Here is a 19,843-nt window from a genome sequence, read left to right as displayed (position 1 = left end):
TTTTAATCTCTTTTTTGGTTCTACACTTTGGTATTTTATATCATTAGTATTGTCCCTTTTATAGTAAGTCCTTGATAAGATTTAATGAGTTTGATCTAGTTTAAAACGTTTTTAAAAGACTACTGTAAAACTTTATGGCTTGTACAGAAGATGATATATTACATACCCTATGTGAGCATCGTTTTTGTTAGATGCAGATTTGGTGTTATGTATATTTAGATTGATTCGTATATATTAAAATATGTTATTGAAATATATAATTTCATAAAAATCAAAACTAGATTTACTTGTTTTTTCTATAACTTCAAATAAATGAATAAAACAACTAATCAAGCTTTGATTTTTTATGAAATTTATGAAATTAAATATTTCAATAATATTTTTTAATGTATAAGAATCAAAATAAATATATAAAATAAAATAAACAACACTAGACGTGCGTAGAATGAGAACGATGCTTTGATAAGGAGCTCATGTAAGGAATATAGTATATCGTTTTTATAGCTTGTACTATTAGGATATGGATATTTATAATTTTCAATATTGTACTGTGTACAAACATTCCACATGAATAACTGAAATTATACTAGCAAAAAATGCATAAACACTATTTTATCGAATCCAAAATTTATCGATATCAAAATTGAGTTGGAAAACAATGAAAATCACTATGTATAAGCTCTTAAAAACAATAAAATGGCGAGTTTCAAGTTATCCTGGCACGCTTATATTTTTGGAACTATCAACGTTGTTTGCTGAAACTGCATCAATGCTAGTATAAAAAACTCCTAGTTATACAATGTGACTAGGGATTTTTGTAATTTTCAAATATTAGGGTTTATCGGTGTGAGGCATTTATTGCAGTTTTACCCAAATTTACCGCTGCCGCTATGTTTCTTGTCCCGCTACCGGGCGAGCTATATCTTTGTATTTTCCCATTTGTGAGTAAAGAATTGGGAAGAAATGAATGCCAATCTATGAAAGAACGGCGGCGGCTACAGCTGGAAATTAATGCTCAGCTTATCAGATTTTGAGCTTGTGAAATGTTTATAGTTTGGGTACAAATTTTGTATAATTAAGAAGAAAATCGCAATTAAATTCTACAGTATATTGGATATTGTGACAATTTTGATCTGAATATTTTGAACTATTTGATTTTAAACTCAATTTACGATATGTAGCTAATTAAATCTTCTATATCTTTGCATGAATATGGAGCCTGAATTTGTATATTCATCATAATAAAAAACAAAAATTCATGGAATAATTTTGAAGCTATATATTCTATAAAATATAAATTGTTCTGACTTATTTTTAATTATATAGTCAGACGTCCAAAGCTGAGTTCCAGTTACAATAATTAATCACATATCCGCCATTATTAAATTGTTTTATATAAAAATTAAGTCATACATATATACTTAGCTTTTAACAATTCAAAATTATAATGCAGTATTCTATAATTAAAGTTGTGATCAATATCGAACACTTCTTAAAGACCGAACTATAGATTAAATTTGGGCCACTCATTTTTCTTAATCTTATGGTTCTGATTAATTTACAATTAATTTAATATTTTATTAAATAAAAACGTTATTTTTTTATTTTTTTTAAAAAAAATTTAAATTTTTTTATTTTTTTTTAAATTTTTATAATTTCTTAAAAAAAATTTTATTCGATAAATACTTGCTGAAGTAAATAATGAACTATATTCATTATTCACTACATGATGAACTAAATGAATGTATGTTATGAAGTAATTTTTCGCATTCATTATATACTGAATTTACTTCAACTGAAAGATAATTATGTCATAACACATTATGAAGTACTCCCTCCGTCCCAAGGAAGATGACCCCTTTCTTGGGAGGCACGGGATTTTATGCAGTTATATTTTGTGTGTTAAGAGGAGAGAGTAAAGTAAGAAAGAGGGAATAAAGTAGAGATAAATGTGTTTCCATTTTAAGTAATGAGTCATCTTGATTGGGACAAACCAAAAAGGAAAGTGAGTCATCTTCAATGGGACGGAGGGAGTAATAAACTATTGAAATGAAGTACTCCCTCCGTCCCACAAAACATGTCACACTTTCCTTTTTAGTTTGTCCCACAAAAGATGTCACATTTTCCTTTTTGGAAAAAGTTCTCTCTCACATGAATATAAAAATTATATTTTCTCTCTCCATTTAACACACAAAACAAAACCTCCTAAAATCTCGTGCCGTCCCACAAGTGTGACATCTTTTGTGGGACGGAAGGAGTACTAAACTAATGAAATGAAGTAATAACATAACTGAATGAAGTAATAAACTAACGGAATGGAGTAATAGCATGACTGAATGAAGTAATAAACTAACGGAATGAAGTACTAAACTAATAGAATGAAGTAATAACATGACTGAATAAAATAATAAACTAACGGAATGAAGTAATAACATGAGTAAATGAAGTAATAAACTAACGGAATGAAGTAGCACGACTGAATGAAGTAATAAGTTCATAACATACTTCATTTAGTTCATTATTTAGTTCATTATGTAGTGAATATAGTTCATTATTTATTCCAGCAAGTTTTTATCGAATAAAAAAAATTAAAAAAAAATAGAAAAATAAAAAATAAAAAAATATTTTTTTAAAAAAAAATAAAAAAAAATTTAAAAAAATTTAAAAAAATTAAATATAAATTAAAATAAATTAAAATTAAAATAAAAAAGTTTTTATTAAATAAAATATTAAATTAATTATATATTAATCTTAACCACAAGATTAAGAAAATGAATGGCCCTAATTTGGTATCTAGTTCGGTCTTTAAGAGTGGATTTGTGGTTAATAGGACTCTTTATCAGTATTCATCAAATAATTAATCTGAAACATATATACTCCCTCCGTCCCACAAAGATAGTCCCACTTTGACCCGGCACAGGTTTTAAGAAATGTAATGAAAAGTGAGTTGAAAAAATTGGTGGGATGTGGGTCCCACTTTTAAAGTATTAGTTTTATAATAAAATGTGGGTAGGAATGAATTGGTGGAATATGGGGTCCACTACTAAAAATAGTAAAAGTGAAATGGGACAAACTTTATGAACTTTATGGGACGGACGGAAATGGAAAAATAGGACAATCTTTGTGGGACGGAGGGAGTAATTGTTTTGTGCCATGCAACCCGATTTCAACTAATAGGCCTTACTTTAGTGATTTATATTGGGCCAAGTAGTTACAAAAGCCTAATTCCATTTTATTCCATTCGATTATAATTTACGATTTGTTTTGCTTCTTCGGTTCTTCCTGTTAGAAATAATGGGATAAAATTCTCAAGCCGTTACAGGCGGTACTCTAACTATTACAATCGAAGGAATATAATAACAATAAGTGGAATGAAAATTACAACGGAAATAATAAAACAAACCGAACTATAAGTCGAGTTGAGGGAAGCCCTCTTTCCGCAAGACAAATTACGCCCCGGCTAGTGCTCACGGAATGTCGTATTGCCCCCAAAGATAAAACGACTTCCTCCTAGCGTGTAGAAGCACCTCAAACCCGCTAGGCACCGGCGAACTTGATGAAGTTCCGAGAATCAAGCTATGCAATGCTACTATGATGTAGAGAACTAGAGAGAAGAGATAATGCTTTTTGTTGGTGTATCTCCACTCCAAGATCAAGCCTATTTATAGGCTATAGAAAGCACTTGAAAGGCCTTGCAATCAAGATTATCTCTTAATGCATTTGGGGTTTACCTAAGATGAAAGGCCATAGGTCTTGGCCACCTCAAAGGTCTCCCACATTTTTCACATGTTTTTTCCACTATCCCCCACATTGGTTAGAGCACTGCAAGTTCAAACCAACACAAGACGTGTATGCATGCATGCAGACTCTTCGCTCAATCCTCAAGAAACAATATTGCATTTGGAATAGTAGCTTGGGGCTTTGAACTTTCCAAAGTCAGCACTATCGGGCATACCGGCGGCCTGGTGGACGTGATGCCTTGAATCATTCCTCCTTGATGTGTATACCGAGACAATAATATTGACACAATACTATTTACAAACTCATCAGTTCTCACGTTTGTGTCCTTTACTGGCCATGGAACACCACTTTGGATTCATAAGTGATTCACATGTTGAAGCGACCCACACTTCTTCACTTACATAGGTGATTCTTTTTCAGGTATCCTGCAATACCCACCTCCTCGAGGTTTCTAAGAACCATTAAAAGTCAAAACTTAGCCTCTTACCACATGTAGGTTATAACACTCAATGCTTTCAAAAGAATGGGCGAAGATAAAATATCTTCCGAGTGTTACAACTAGAGTCATATAGCTTTGTTTTCCCATTGAACCAAGCCCATGGGATCTCCAATCGTATGGTTGGGTTACCACTATAATCATCTTTTAAAATGTGGTTTTCAGTCCCATTCCTTTTAGCAATTTATGCATTTGATCACGGTTTAAACTTTTCGTTAACGGATCCGCTAAGTTATCCACTGACCTCACATAGTCAACTGTGATAACTCCACTTGTGATCAACTGCCTCACGGTATTATGTCGTCGACGAATGTGTCGAGACTTACCATTGTATAAGCCACTATGTGCTCTCCATATAGCCGCTTGGCTATCACAGTGTATCACTACTGTCGGCACTGGCTTCTTCCAACATGGAATATCTTCTATGAAGTTTCTAAGCCACTCGGCTTCTTCCCCTGATTTGTCTAAAGCGATAAACTCAGATTCCATGGTGGATCTAGCTATACATGTCTGTTTCGTTGACTTCCACGAAACAGCTCCACCCCCTGCGGTGAACACATACCCACTCGTCGAGAACGAGTCTTTTGAATCAGAGATCCAATTTGCATCATAGTACCCTTCAAGTACTTGGGGATATCTTGTGTATTGCAACTCAAAGTTAAGAGTATACTTCATGTATCTCAAAACCCTACACAGAGCTTTCCAATGTTCCTTGCTTGGGTTGCTCGCATATCGGCTCAGCTTATTCACCGTACACGCAAGATCTGGTCGGGTGCAGTTTGTGATAAACATCAAACTCCCTATGATCCTTGCGTATTCTTCTTGAGCTACAGGCTCTCCCATGTGCTTACTCAAATGCACATTGGGTTCCAATGGAGTCTTAGCTGGCTCACAATTAAAGGAGTGAAACTTCTTAAGCACTTTCTCAATATAATGAGATTGTGTCAAAGCTATTCCCTTAGGATTCCTTTTAATCTTGATTCCGAGAATCACATCAGCTAGACCCATATCTTTCATGTCGAAATTTCTCTTCAACATATTTTTGGTCTCGTTGATAATGACACTATTGCTGCCCATAATCAACATATCATCCACATAAAGACACACAATAACGAACTCATTATTTGTGTTGTTAATGTAAACACACTTATCACATTCATTGATAGTGAACCCATTTGACAACATCACATTGTCAAACTTCAAGTGTCATTGCAAAGGCGCTTGTTTTAATCCATATAGAGACCTCACTAGTTTGCATACCTTCCTTTCTTGGCCAGGTACTACAAACCCTTCAGGTTGCTCCATATAAATTTCTTCCTCCAATTCACATTCAGAAATGCAGTTTTCACATCCATTTGGTGAATTTCAAGATTGTGCAAAGCAGCAATCGCAAGAAGCACCCGAATGGAAGTGATTCTCGTAATGGGTGAATACATATCGAAGAAGTCATATCCTTCTTGCTGCTTAAAGCCTTTTACAACTAGGCGAGCTTTGTAATTTTCAATAGTACCATCAGTTTTATATTTCCTTCTCAGGATCCACTTGCACCTAAGGTCTTACAACCTTCTGGCAACTCTACTAACACCTATGTGTTATTTCTCATAATTGATTCAATTTCACTATTGATTGCTTCTTGCCAGAATGGCGCATTTGGGCCAGACAGCGCTTCCGCCAACGACTTTGGTTCATCATCCAACATAAAGGTTATGAAGTCGGAACCAAAAGTCTTAGCAATTTTAACTCTTTCACCACGTCTTGGTTCTACATCCTCAGAACTTGACCTCGTCCTTTTTGGAGGATTGGAACTAGTGGATTCATCCATCATTCTTTCACTAGAACGATCCTCCTGCCTCTTGGAAGGGTAAACATTCTCAAAGAATATAGCATTCCTTGACTCAATCGTTGTTCCTTCAGCCACGCCAGGCACAGCTGACTAATGGACTAGGAAACGATAGGCACTACTATTAAGTGCATGGCCAATAAAGATGCAATCAACTGTTTTAGGGCCTATTGCAACTTGCTTCGGAGGTGGCACTTCTACCTTTGCTAAGCACCACTACACTTTGAGGTATGAGTACGAAGGTTTCTTGCCTTTCCACAACTCATAGGGAGTCATATCCCTACTTTTTAGTGGAATCTTATTCAGGATATAATTTGCCGTTAACACAGCCTCCCCCCACATGTTCTGGGGTAAACCTGAATTAATCAACAGAGCATTCATCATCTCTTTCAGTGTTTTGATTTTTGCGTTCAGCAACACCATTCGATTGAGGAGAATATGGAGCCGTGGTTTGGTGAATTATACCACTTGCATGACATAATTCTGCAAACGGCGCCACATATTCACCACCTCTATCACTTCGAACACACTTAATTCGACAATTAAGTTGATTTTCGGCTTCATATTTGAAGTCTTTAAACGCTTCAATTGCCTCATCTTTACTTCTTAATAAGTAAAGGTAACAATACCTTGTGCAATCATCTATAAATGTGATGAAATACTTTTTACCACCTCTTGTTTGCACAAATTTCAAATCACATACGTCTGTATGGATCAACTCAAGAGGTTTTGTGCTCCGCTCTACAGAATGGAACGGCAGCTTAGCCATTTTGGCTTCAACACACACTTCGCATCTTTCTTGTGAGTTAAACTTATCAACTTTTAGTAAATTAAGATTTACTAATCTTTTTATAGCATTTAGATTTACATGTTCCAATCTATTATGCCATAAATCAGAGCTCTCAAGCAAATAAGAGGATGTGCCATCTTCCTTATTGCATATTCCTTTTCCACGGTGAATGACCATAACATTCAGCTCAAAAAGCCCATTCACTGGGTGGCCTTCACCTATGAATTTTCCATTCTTGGTCAGTATAACCTTTTCACACTCAAATTCTAGTGAAAATCCATGATTTACTAGAAGTGAGTCTGACACCAAATTATTTCGGATGTCTAGGACATGCAACACATCCTTAAGGGTAAAAACCTTTCCAGATCCTAGCTTTAGGAACACATTACCCACACCAACTACCTCAGAAGAGGCTTGGTTTCCCATGAGTACTTTTCTACCTCCAACAGATTTGTAAGTAGAAAAAACGCTTCTCTCGGAGCACACATGACATGTGGCACCCGTATCAACAAACCATTCATTTGGATTATTACCATGGTCCACGTCGGAGACCATTGCGACCACCTCATGATCTTTGTTGTTTATAACAACACGTTCAAATAATTTGCACAATATTGTCTCCATCAATAAGTACACAATTATATTGAACCATATGTGCATTGGTATATTCAACACCACATGCATCCCAATTATTACTACCAAGTCTAAATTGGTCTTGCTTGTCAAATGACAAACGATAAACACAATTCTCAAGAAAATAGATCTCAAGGAATTAACCACTTCATTGCGCATCGACATTGCGACTGTTCGTTTCTTCATTCCAGCTTTGGAGCTCATGTTTCCTCCAACTTCGATTGGTATAATCCTGTCTTAGAAGAGTACAATAATTTGTCTTGCGATTGTTAGAAATAATGGGATAAAATTCCCAAGCCGTTACAGGCGGTACTCTAACTATTACAATCGAAGGAAGATAATAACAATAAGTGGAATGAAAATTACAACGGAAATAATAAAACAAACCGAACTATAAGTCGAGTCGAGGGAAGCCCTCTTTCCGCAAGACAAATTACGCCCCGGCTAGTGCTCACGAAATGGCGTATTGCCCCCAAAGATAAAACGACTTCCTCCTAGCGTGTAGAAGCACCTCAAACCCGTTAGGCACCGGCGAACTTGATGGAGTTTCGAGAATCGAGCTATGCAATGCTACTATGATGTAGAGAACTAGAGAGAAGAGAGAATGCTTTTTGTTGGTGTATCTCCACTCCAAGATCAAGCCTATTTATAGGCTAGAAAAAGCACTTGAAAGGCCTCCTTACAATCAAGATTATCTTCTAATGCATTTGGGGGTTTCCTAAGATGAAAGGCCATAGGTTTTGGCCACCTCAAAGGTCTCCCACATTTTTCACATGTTTTTTCCACACTTCCCTCGAAAAACCGTAATATCTCCATTTTTATGAAAGTTTCGCAAAATAAAAACATATGCAATTAACAACATCTTTACCACTACACCATATTAAATTACAATTAGGCTCCGTTTGGTAATACGGAATTGGAATTAAATTGGAATTGGAATTCTATGAAATTGAATTGGATGGAATTGAATTGTAATTTAATTCCAAATCCTTTGTTTGGTATATTTAAGAAATTCATATAGAATTGTATGATTTCAAATCTTTTGTTTGGCAACTCAAGAATTGACATGTTTAGAATTGGATTTTATCATTATAAAATAATTGTCCTTTTGACATTCAACAGTACTAATCGTCCACTGAGTTACTTCAACAAAAACGAAAGGAATGAGAAATTATTCAAAACTTATGACTATATTATATAGAAATTCAAATAAAAGATGACAATTAATAATCTACAATGTTTATATAGTTATATCCAATAAAAAACTGAAGAAACAATGCAGCCATACATTGATGTAGATGTGAATGCCAACTATCTTAACATTGATGAAGAATTTCTTTGCCGGGAAGTCGTTGCTACGACCCACGCTGAGCAAGATAGCCATCACCAGCAACATTAAATGGACAATCCAACAGTTTCCAAGATGAGCTTGGGAGGCTTGGTAACTTCATGGAGTTCTGTGCAAATGATGATAGTCTACCGTAAACCTACAAAGGGAAACTAAGCATGATTACAGAGAACCATTTGCCTTCCCATGCAGTAGATTGATCATACTCACTCCTCTTTCCTCAATCTCTTTCTCAAACATAGTTATAATCATATTCCCACAAGAATCAAGGGATACTCTAGCTTCTCTATTTACTATACTTTTCTTTCCTAATATTACTTGTTTTTATACTATCCTACCTATTCATAAATAGACAATCCAACTGTTTCCAAAAAATTGCAACAAGCATATTCTAATTATAACCAAAAAGAAAAAGAAAATGATATACAGAGAAAAAGAAATGGCTTTGATCATAGCTATTTACAGTTGCATAAACATAATTATATCAATATGTAACAGTTCAAACAATCTAAACGTGATCTAGTAGTATACAGGATGAAGATTATAAAGGAGAAAATGTATAGTAGAACTATTTTCTTTCTGGTGTTGCAGTTAAAAATATGTTCAAAGTGATTATTTTGATTCTTAAACCAGGTTAGTTCATTTCTCCCGAGCATGTTGAGTGCTCGTAATAGATTAAAGAGTACAACAATGCACAAAATTTTCTTTCTCGTTGTACATGATTAGGTGAACTAAGCATCTCACTTTCCACTTACTAGTTGTAACACCCGCTTTTATTGTTACCTCTTTACGTTAAGATTTTTATTTTGTGAACGAGCGAGTGATAGACCTTGAGTAAAATACCATCTTTGTTTTGATTGGTTGCAATTAGAAATAGTGAATGCTTGAATTGTTGTTGGTTAATCGTGTGGTGAAAATAGTCGACGAGATTTACGTGAGATTCGTTGATTAGAAAATTGGACAGCCGTTTACAAGTACTCGAAATAACACCAAAGTACTAAAATAAAGACATAAAAATTTAACCTATGTTCTAAATTAAATATTTGGGCCTATTACTTTATCTATCTTGTTCTAGCCTTTTTTATTTGTTAGGACCAATTTTTGGGAAGCCCAATAAAATTAATTCTTTTCTAGAGTCAAATTTTTGGTCAAATAATTCTCCCAACTTCTCCCACACGGTTTTGCCATATCTCCATCTTCCTCACCCATTCTTCCATCCAAAATCTGAGAAAAGAAATCGCAAATACCATGAGTTCAACATCCAATCTGCTATTATTTTCTTATCTTCTTCCACATAGGCAAATTCTCCTTATTCCATTGAATATGAAAAATCTCCATACTTATTGATTCCATAATGCGACATCACAGTGTGAAGGAGAAACTGAGAGAGCTATTGCGTTGGTGCAAAGTTTGTTTCATTCCAAGGATATATCCACTTTTAAATATTTCCTCTTTTCTTTTCGCAAAATTGTTGATTTGGAGATATACTAATATGTGTTTATATATGTGTTGTGAAAGGAGTATAGACATGTAATGGCAGGGAGTATTTTGGCTACTGTTTCTTTTCTTTAGTTTAAGTGTTGGGTATATTTTACAAATACTTTTGTTGGGCCATGATTTGCCATGGGCTAATTGGAATTTAATTGAGAAAAGGGATTAGTTTTGGACTACATTATTTTAAATTCATGAGTGTCTCTTGTATGTGAGACTAATGCCGACGCGTGGGAGTATATTATTGTTGATGCTGTTTTGGTTAATTGATGAGTCTGAGTTCTTAATATCGAGTTGACTGTGGAACGAGGTGCAGATATGTGGTTTTTATAAGAAAAGATAAAAGGATAAATTGAGCACGCACGTAGGATGCATGCATTGCTTTAAATTAATTTATTTTATAAAATCTAATTTTGCATATCATGTTATTTAAAAAGGGTGAACTTGTGCACATTGGTTGCGATCGGAATAAGAAGTGATTGAGGAGTTAAGCTTTCGAGGTGGGCTTTCATTTTAAATAAGGACTATGTCCTAAATATTTGTACTATGTGAAAGGATGTGAAAAATGTTTGTCTTGCCATGTTTTGTGTTTAAATGAACCTATCTGAAGTGGTTATGCCATGTATGTTAATCGAATTCGGGTCCCAGTAGGGCCGCAAACCTTGCTCGGACTGGTGTACACCCAGTAGATTGTGGGCCATCTCATTGGAGTTGACCAGTCTAGTGACTTGGTTCGTGACCACGTTTCTTGTCATGTAGTTCAGATATGGTGATGGTGGATGTGGATGGAAAATGGTTGCAACCAAATTTTATGTGAAATATTTTTAGTGACTTGGGTTCTTTTCAATTAAAACCTCCAAGATCACTCGTTATGGCTTGACAAACTGAATTTGGAATGTGTCTACTGATTGAGTGGATTGAGTGATGATTGAGTGACGACGAGCGTGGAGGATGTTGAGCAGAATTCATGGATTATTTATAGAAAGGGCAATTCATTTTGAATTTCCTTAAGTTTTGGATTTCTATAAATAAAAGAGTACATAAATGGAAAACGTTTTTTTTGCTAAAATTAGAATATAGTATCTGTGTAATTAAGTGTATTTAAACCGTATCAGATAAAAATAATTATTGATATATATGAGGGTTATTACATTCATCGAACGTAGACACTTATCTGCATAGTGGGATAATGATAAAATACAAATTTATATATTGTACAAACTCAAAACTCTTCAACACAGCTTCAACACAGTTTCAATACAATATCAACACAATGTAAAATTTTAAGATTTCAATGTCAACACAGCATCAATCATTGACTGTACCGTTGAAATTTTGTTGACATTTTCCTGTTGATATTTTTTTGTGATTTATTAACATTTTGTAATGATCCAGATCATAGTTTTGAGTTTGTACAATATTTAAAGTTTTCGTTTGATTGCGTTCATACGTCCATGTCATCATATCTCTTGTACAAATACTCTTTTTGCCTATTTAAGAGCGTATATTATACTCCATTTAAGAGTATATATTTTCTCCCGCTTTTTGCCCATTTAAGAGCGTATAAATACCTGGATACAAATATAAAAAAAAAATCAGGAATCCATATTACAGTCGAGCTCAGTCAGTGTTACTGATCCATCCTCCAGCCATGGCGCAGATCAATTCGACGGCCAACAACCGCCCCTTGAAAATCATAGCCGGAGCAGACAACTTCAACAGCAGCCTCAAGGACGCGCTGGTCGCTCAGCTCCGCTCCCTCAACATCGAAGTCGAGGACCTCGGCACCTACAAATACTACTCCATCGGCGAGGAAATCGGCCGCCGCGTCAGCGAAGCCGCCAAATCCAAATCCAACTCCGCCACCGAAACCCGCGGCCTGGTCGCCTGCGGCACCGGCGTCGGCGTCGCCATATTCGCCAACAAATTCCCCGGAGTCTACGCCGCCACCTGCCTCACCCCCGCCGAAGCCCTGAACGCCCGATCCATCAACAACTGCAACGTCCTCGCCGTCTCCAGCAATTCCACCGCGCCGGAAGCCGCCGCCGATATCCTAACCGCTTTCCTCAACACGCCTTTCAAATCGCCCTGCCCTGCCTCCGGATCCGATCCCTGGCCACCCGAGATCCAGTCGTTCCTCGACGGATCCGTCGCGGAGATGGCGGAAATCGGCGGCGGAAACGCTCCTCCGGCCGTGGATCCGCCGTGTTTCATATGCTCTCTGGCGAAATCTCGGCTGGAACAGGATTATACGCCTATTGATGTGATGCCTGGTGGATCGATGATTGTTCTGAGGGAGACGCCGACGACGGCGATCGTAAGGTTTAAGGCCGGCAGCGTGGAGCCGGCGCATCACCATACGTTCGGGAATGATCTGGTGGTGGTGAAGGGGAAGAAGTGCGTGTGGAATCTGACGAAGAAGGAGAAGTACGTATTGGTGGATGGGGATTATCTGTTTACGCCGGCGGGAGATGTGCATAGGGTCAAGTATTTCGAGGATACTGCGTTCTTCATCAAGTTTGATGGGCCTTTGGACTTGTTTCTGGATGAAGATCTGGCTGCTGCAATTGCCGCCATTGATGCTGAAATCAAGGATTGAATTGATGAAGATTTGGATTTGGATCAAATTGTGTTTTCTGCAATTTCATGTTTTTGCTAGAAATCAAGGATTGAATTGATGAAGATTTGGATTTGGATCAAATTGTGTTTTCTGCAATTTCATGTTTTTGCTATTTAAATAAATAGGCAGAGTTTATCAAATTTGTCATTTCTTGAATCCTTTTTAAATTTTCGTTATTTTTGTCAGGTAACAAAAAGAAAAACAGAAATTAGCAAATAAAAAATTAATCTATACTAGTACCTTAAAAGCAAGGTTTTTTAGGGGGGAAATTTCAAGGAATGGAGCCAATTTTCAAATTAAAGAGAGAGGGAATTTGTGGGCAAACATGACATGGTTGATTGATTCAGTAATATTTACGCCATCTTGCAATTCTTCACTCTATAGTCATTTAAAATTTTTTATTTAAAGAATTCAGCAAGAAGCAACAAAAATGTTTTAAAACCAACTGTCAATACAATTAGCTTTTAAAGAACTTCTATAACATGCTAAATCCAATAGATTCTTGGGTCAATCTTTACCCACAAAAGCTGACTTTAATATCAATCAATCACCCTAAACAAATCATATATAGAGAGTGCCAAGAGCAACAAGGTTTTCCCCCCAACGAAAATGGAGCCAATTTCGCATAACACTATCCAATCTACTTCTTTACTCTTTCTTGTAGAGTACCTTTTTATTTTTTGTTTTTTGTTTTTTTCCTATTGTACTCCCTCCGCCCCAATATTTGAGAATTGGCACGAGATTTTATGTAGTATTGTTTTGTGAGTTAATAAAGAGAGAGTAAAGTAAGAAAGATGAAAAAGTAGAGATAAAGTTGTTTCCATTTAAGGAAACGTTTCATTTTTAATGAGACAACCAAAAGAGGAAAACGTTGCATTTTTAATGGGACGGAGGGAGTATTTGTTTATGACCCTAAGAGCATCCGCAGCGGTGCTCATAGAGCTGTCCGTCCGTCCGTGCCGCTGGACAGAGCTCGTCCGTCCGCCGCTGGAGCTCGTCCGTCTGTGCCAGCGGCACGACGCTGCTCTTAGCTAAGAGCACGTCCGTGCCGCTGAGCAGCCCTATGTGGCACGCCCTGATTGACCAACGGCACAGCCGTTGGCAAATTCATTTTTTATTTTTTTTTTAAAAATTCGAAATTTATTTAAAAAAATGTTTTTAAATAAAAAATTTATATTTTCCCACTTCCCAAAAAATTATATCCGTTTTCTACCCACTTTTAATTTATTTTCAATTTTTTTCCCAAAAATTCACATTTTCATCTATAAATACCCCCACTTCAACAAAAAAAAAAAAAATCACATTCTCATCTATTCTATCATCATTCATCTACATTCTCTCATCTTTTTTCCTCACACTCTCTCATCTAAATTCCCACCACACTACACAATGTCCGGCTCCGACGATCACCCCTCCGGCAATCGCGGTTGGAACCACGATTGGTTCGACTCCGAGGCCGGATATAGTCCGAAAACCCAATTTACGGCCCCTCCTCAAACCCAAGTTTCGCAAGCTCCGGGTGGCTACCGTCCTTACCCGGTGCACGACCTAAACGCCCCCGGATTCGGGTGGGCACCCGAACCCGGATCGGGAGGGAGCAGCAGCTCTACTCCTACTCCTACTTCTGCTCCTACTCCTCCTGTTCGTGGCACGCGCACCCCGTACACTCCGGGTGAGATGATGGCGATGTTCAAAGCCTACTTGGCAGTCTCCGAAGATCCGGATGTCGGCACGAACCAAACCGGGGAAACTTATTGGTGCATCACTCGCCTCTACAATGAAACCCGGCCGGCGGGAACCATCTATCGCAATGATAGTATGGTTCGCAATTGCGTCTACAGATGCAACGAGGCAATCGGGAAGTTCCAGGGGATTTACCTCCAGGAAGAGCGGTCGGCTGGGAGCGGCACGAACGAGCTCGACATCATCATTGCCGCCTTGACGGCATACCAACGGGAGGAGTTCAAACCGTTCAAGTACCTCGATTGTTGGCAGGAGGGGCGCCTACATCCGAAGTATAGGGGCGGCATAGTAGCATCCTCCTTCAGCTCCTCCAGCAAACGGTCCAGGTCAGTAGCCCTATCCGACGGCGCCTCCGAAGATGTGGCTACCCAGCTTGCCGGAGCTAACTTGGGTAGCTCCGACGCTGGCCCGAGCAGTTCCCGCCCGCAAGGAAGGAAAAAGGCGGCGGCCAACTGCCCCCGCCGTCGCGCCTCGACTCCATCCGCCCCCGCCCCCGCCGCCCCTGCTCCCTTTGTGCCTCCTCCACCCCCAAACAACACGTTGTGGGCCATCTTGAGTCAACTCTATATGAACGATACGTCTCAGATGACTCCGGATCAACTTGCAACACATGAGCAAATGATCCGGGTCTCAAGAGACAATTGGGGTTAGAGGACTAGTCTTCCACGTGTGTAAAATTTTTAATTTGTAGGATTTTAATTATGTATTTTTTTATTTTCTAGGATTTTAATTATGTATTTTTATTTTTTAGTATTTTAATTATGTAACTTTTATTATTTAGAATTTTAATTATGTAATTTTTATTTTTGAATGTATTTTTATAATGTAGAAATGTTTTTAATAATTGGAGTATTTAAATTGAATAATAGAATGGTGGGATCCTTGAGCTTGTCCTTAGCTAAGAGCACGGATGTGGGTGTTGTGCTCTTAGCTAAGGACAAGGAGTAAAAGTGGGTCCGGGCCTATCTCTGTGCTCTTAGCTAAGAGCACGGATGTGGATGCTCTAACAATTACATATGGTACTGCATAAAAATAAAAAATGATGAATTATTCTTAATATATCTTCACTCTTCTTGCATACTCCCTCCGTCGTAGGTAATTCGACCCAGTATTCCATTTCGGGCCGTTCCACATAATTTATCCCACTTCATTTTTACCATTTTTGGTAGTGGACCCCATATTCCACTAACTCATTCCTACTCACATTTTATTATAAAACTAATACTTTAAAAGTAGGACCCACATCCCACCAACTTTTTTAACTCACTTTCCATTAGATTTCTTAAAACTCGTGTCGGATCAAAGTGTCTCAAATTATCTAGGACGGAGGGAGTATTCTGTAAAACCACACTGCACAAAGCAAAAAGGAGGAAATAAGAATGGGAGATTGAGATGAGAAAATGAGAATAATAATATGTATCTACTGACATTACCAAAAATAAAGATTTGTGAAAAAGTGAGTTTTACTTTTTATATTGTTTTCACTGTATAGTTTTCACATATATATTCTTTATTTCAAAAATATAAATTTTGGAGAACCGATGAGAAAAGAAAAGAAAGTCATCCAATAAAAGCTAATGGAAATAGTAGATGATAGCAGTAGAAGATAAGGAGAATAAGAAAGTAGATAGCCTTCAAGGGAGAACATAGAAAGTGGGAAATCCATGTCGATATCAATATCTTCAAGTCTAATACCAATAGCATACTAGGATAAATTGTGGCTTGTGCTCAAATAGCACACAACTAAATAGAAGAAAGAGAAAAATAAAATGATTTAAAAATAAATAAAAAAGGGATTTTGTTCCGTTAAGTCTGAGTCTACAAAACATACTACTACTATAATGTATTTAGCAGGTCTTAACCGGAACTACGAATTTATAACATTCAATCCAACTAAATAAAATCTATGAGTAGGAATCAAATCGGTAAGAAATAGAAGAACTTATACAATATTTTTACATAAAACATTTTGACTACAAATCCGTAAATATATTATATTTAATATTTTAGCAATGTAATTCATAGTAGGTTTTTTTTTTATGTTGAGCCGAGGAATTAGTCGAAATTAATTTGTGGAAATCAATAGGAATTTGTAGAAATTAAAATTGAAGGGAATTATTTTATATCCCCAATGAGTAGGAATCAAATCGGTAAGAATTATTAGGAATTAAAACTGAAGGTAATTTAACCAAATTTATTAACTAACAATTTCCTCCAAATTGTTTTATCTCTTTCTTGCACTAATAAATCAATTTTTTTAGTTTATCAACCAATTTCATTATAAAATTATAAGAAATATAAAAACATATGCAATATTTTTACACAAACTATTGTGCAGAATGTAATGTAGATTTTGCTTAATTTTTTAAAATTTGAACAAATATAAAAGGAGTGTACACTAGAAGGGTTATTATTCCCCTATGATAATTAAACTTCAAAAAAATGCTTTACATGTTATATTAGAAAATTTAAGGAAGAATATTCCCCCATAAATGACATCAATTTTAATTGATATGTTGCATGCTTCAACTAAGTTAAGGTCAATCTCTCTCTCACATGTACCAAATTTATATAAATTTATATATAATAATATGAAAAGAATGTGATTTGTTTGGAATAATATAAATTTTATTAATATTACCAAACTTCATCTTACTGATAATATCACAATTATGGTAATTAGCTATATATAAGAAGTGATGTCAATTTGTTTTCACGAAATAAAAATTAATTTTAATGTTATAGCATTATTAATTAACATACTCATTCAATTATTATAAATATTGCGCGAGGGTTGTACTAGTAATAATAAATGGTTAGGTCTCCGTCCTTCAAACATGTCTCTACTAAGCACGACACCAGGAAAGGCCCCGTGCCACCTGTGACATCCATCATCGTCTTCAAACCATCAAAAACATGATTGCATTCTTGAACAAGTAAACGTGCATCAGCAGCCATGGCCTCATTAAACCCTTGATCCAATTTCTCATCTTCGGCTGCAAACGTCCATAGATCCATCCCGTTTTTGGTGAAGAACGAAACCTTTCACTCATATGATGGAACGGGGTCGGTGAGGTCGAGTGCAATTGGCACAAGGCTCAGTGAGGTAATTGTCCATTTAAAATCGATGATACTATTAAAATCGTCGACTGCAACATTAGTTTGATATTGTCCGCTTTGGTTAAGCCTCACGGATTTATTTTTGGGTCATGGTGGAGTGATTTTATAATTTTATCGTCACGGAAACACCTCAATTATAGATCTCACTCCTAAAGTAGGAGTTATTTTATAATTTTTGAAGCCAGCTGCAGCAAAGAGCTTTCCCCATTCCTTCTCCGATCTTTCTTTTCCTGGACACTTAGCCATCATAAGCAAATCCATGAACATATGAGTTTGCTTCTCCTCATCCACAACCATGTCCACAATAATCACCTTTTTACCATTTATTTTACTATCAACTATTGCTTCTTTGCATTTTCTCAGTATTTTCACGCAATCTTCGTCTCCCCAGTCGTGCAATATCCATTGTGTCAATGATAAAGTTGGATTCCCATTAATGAATTTGAACGGAACTTATCCCAAAAGACTAGTCTATTTTTTAAGATCGAAAAGTTGATACCTTGAGGAAAACTGCATCCGCGGGAAGAATGAACTCAAACATGTCTCCACCAACAAACCTCACATTCTCAGATCCTTCCATGCCAGCAACAACATGTGGCTGGTCGAGCACGATGCATTTTAGCCCGGGAAACGCGCCAGCCACGGCCTTGGCCACCTCCCCTGTGCCTCCTGCGACATCCACCATCGTCTTCAAACCCTCAAAAACACGCTTGCATTCTCTAACAAGTACGCTTCACACGAAATGTGCATCAGAAGCCATGGCCTCATTTAACCCTTGATTCAATTTCTCATCTTAGGCTGCAACGTCCATAGATCCATCCCGTTTTTGGTGAAGAATGGAGAGGCACATTCATCTCGAAACCATTCACTCATATGATGGAAAGGCTCGATGTGGAGCAGGTCGGTGACAACAAGTGCAAGTGGCACAAGGCTTAGTGGATCATCTCTTATCAAGAGACGTGAAGCCCTAGTGAGAGAATATGCTTCTTCTCTCTCCTCTTGGTTGGAGATGCTGACCTTGTCGAAGAACTTGGAGTGGACTAGAATTCGCATGAGGCGATAGAGGCCGTGGGACTTTTCCTAGTTGATGCATAGGGCATCGGCCAGTTGGGAAAGCGTCATAGACTCATAGGTTTGCCGTGTTTGTGGATGGTGTCGGGTATGCATAGCTGAAGGCTGAAGCGCAGATCTTACTATCTTAGTGACATGGATTTTATGTAGCTGAACATGTGGTTCCAAACATGAGCTTGAGCATCAAGAACATCTTGTGAAGAATCAACTACATCGAGTGATGCCATTCTTGCTTGTTTTCGCATTTTTTTTTTGCATTGGTGTTGTCCCTTTTTATAGGCAAGTCCAAGATGAGATTTAGTGAGTTTAAAGAGATTCTATACTGCTATAGCCTATAAATATTCTTATCTTGTTTTAGTGTATGGACATTTATATAGGTGTAGTTTATAATACTAGTAGCAGCTAACAATTAAACACTGAGGTTGGTTAATCCAGCTACCGAGCGATCGATCTATATATATATATATATAGAGTCCCATTATCCACAAATCCACTCTTAAAAACCGAACCACCGAACCCTACCAAATTAGGGCTTTTAGATCTAGTTTTTTATGGATAAGATACAGAAATTTATAAATTATTTTCGTCTTCATTACGAGCCTATTTTAATTCATCCGAAGGTAAATAAGTCATACTAACATGTTACGAAGATTTAACTTCGTTCCAGAATATATTACTTCATTCTAGTAAGTAGGTTTTTACTTCATTCTAGTAGGTTTTTACTTCATTACAGTAGGTTCTTACTTCATTCCAGTACGTAAATGTGGTTTCGCCGTCGCGTGCCGTTCTTTCTCTCTACAATATCTATCACCACCGCCATGGCGCTAATATGGTTTAATAAACACATGGAATAATGTAATAAATTATTGGATTGAAGTATGTGTAGAAGCATTTGAAGTCCTACTGGAATGAAGTAAAAATCTTATCCAATGAAGTAATAACGTTTCTGA

General features: G+C 36.8%; 2 pseudogenes; one reads left to right on the top strand and one right to left on the bottom strand.

Moving 5' to 3' along the window:
- The first annotated feature begins 11,945 nt into the window (after positions 1 to 11,945).
- LOC125196834 (DNA damage-repair/toleration protein DRT102 pseudogene) lies at positions 11,946 to 13,040 on the top strand (annotated as a pseudogene).
- Positions 13,041 to 17,939: 4,899 nt separating this feature from the next.
- LOC125191796 (8-hydroxyquercetin 8-O-methyltransferase-like) lies at positions 17,940 to 19,120 on the bottom strand (annotated as a pseudogene).
- Positions 19,121 to 19,843: the final 723 nt, after the last annotated feature.

The sequence above is a fragment of the Salvia hispanica genome, chromosome 4 (genome assembly GCF_029641045.1).
Source record: "Salvia hispanica isolate PSC_SH4W2 chromosome 4, Shi_PSC_v1, whole genome shotgun sequence".
Classification (NCBI taxonomy): Eukaryota; Viridiplantae; Streptophyta; class Magnoliopsida; order Lamiales; family Lamiaceae; genus Salvia; species Salvia hispanica.
The sequence above is the reverse complement of the archived record's forward strand: the minus strand, read 5'-3'. Positions and strand labels throughout refer to the sequence as shown.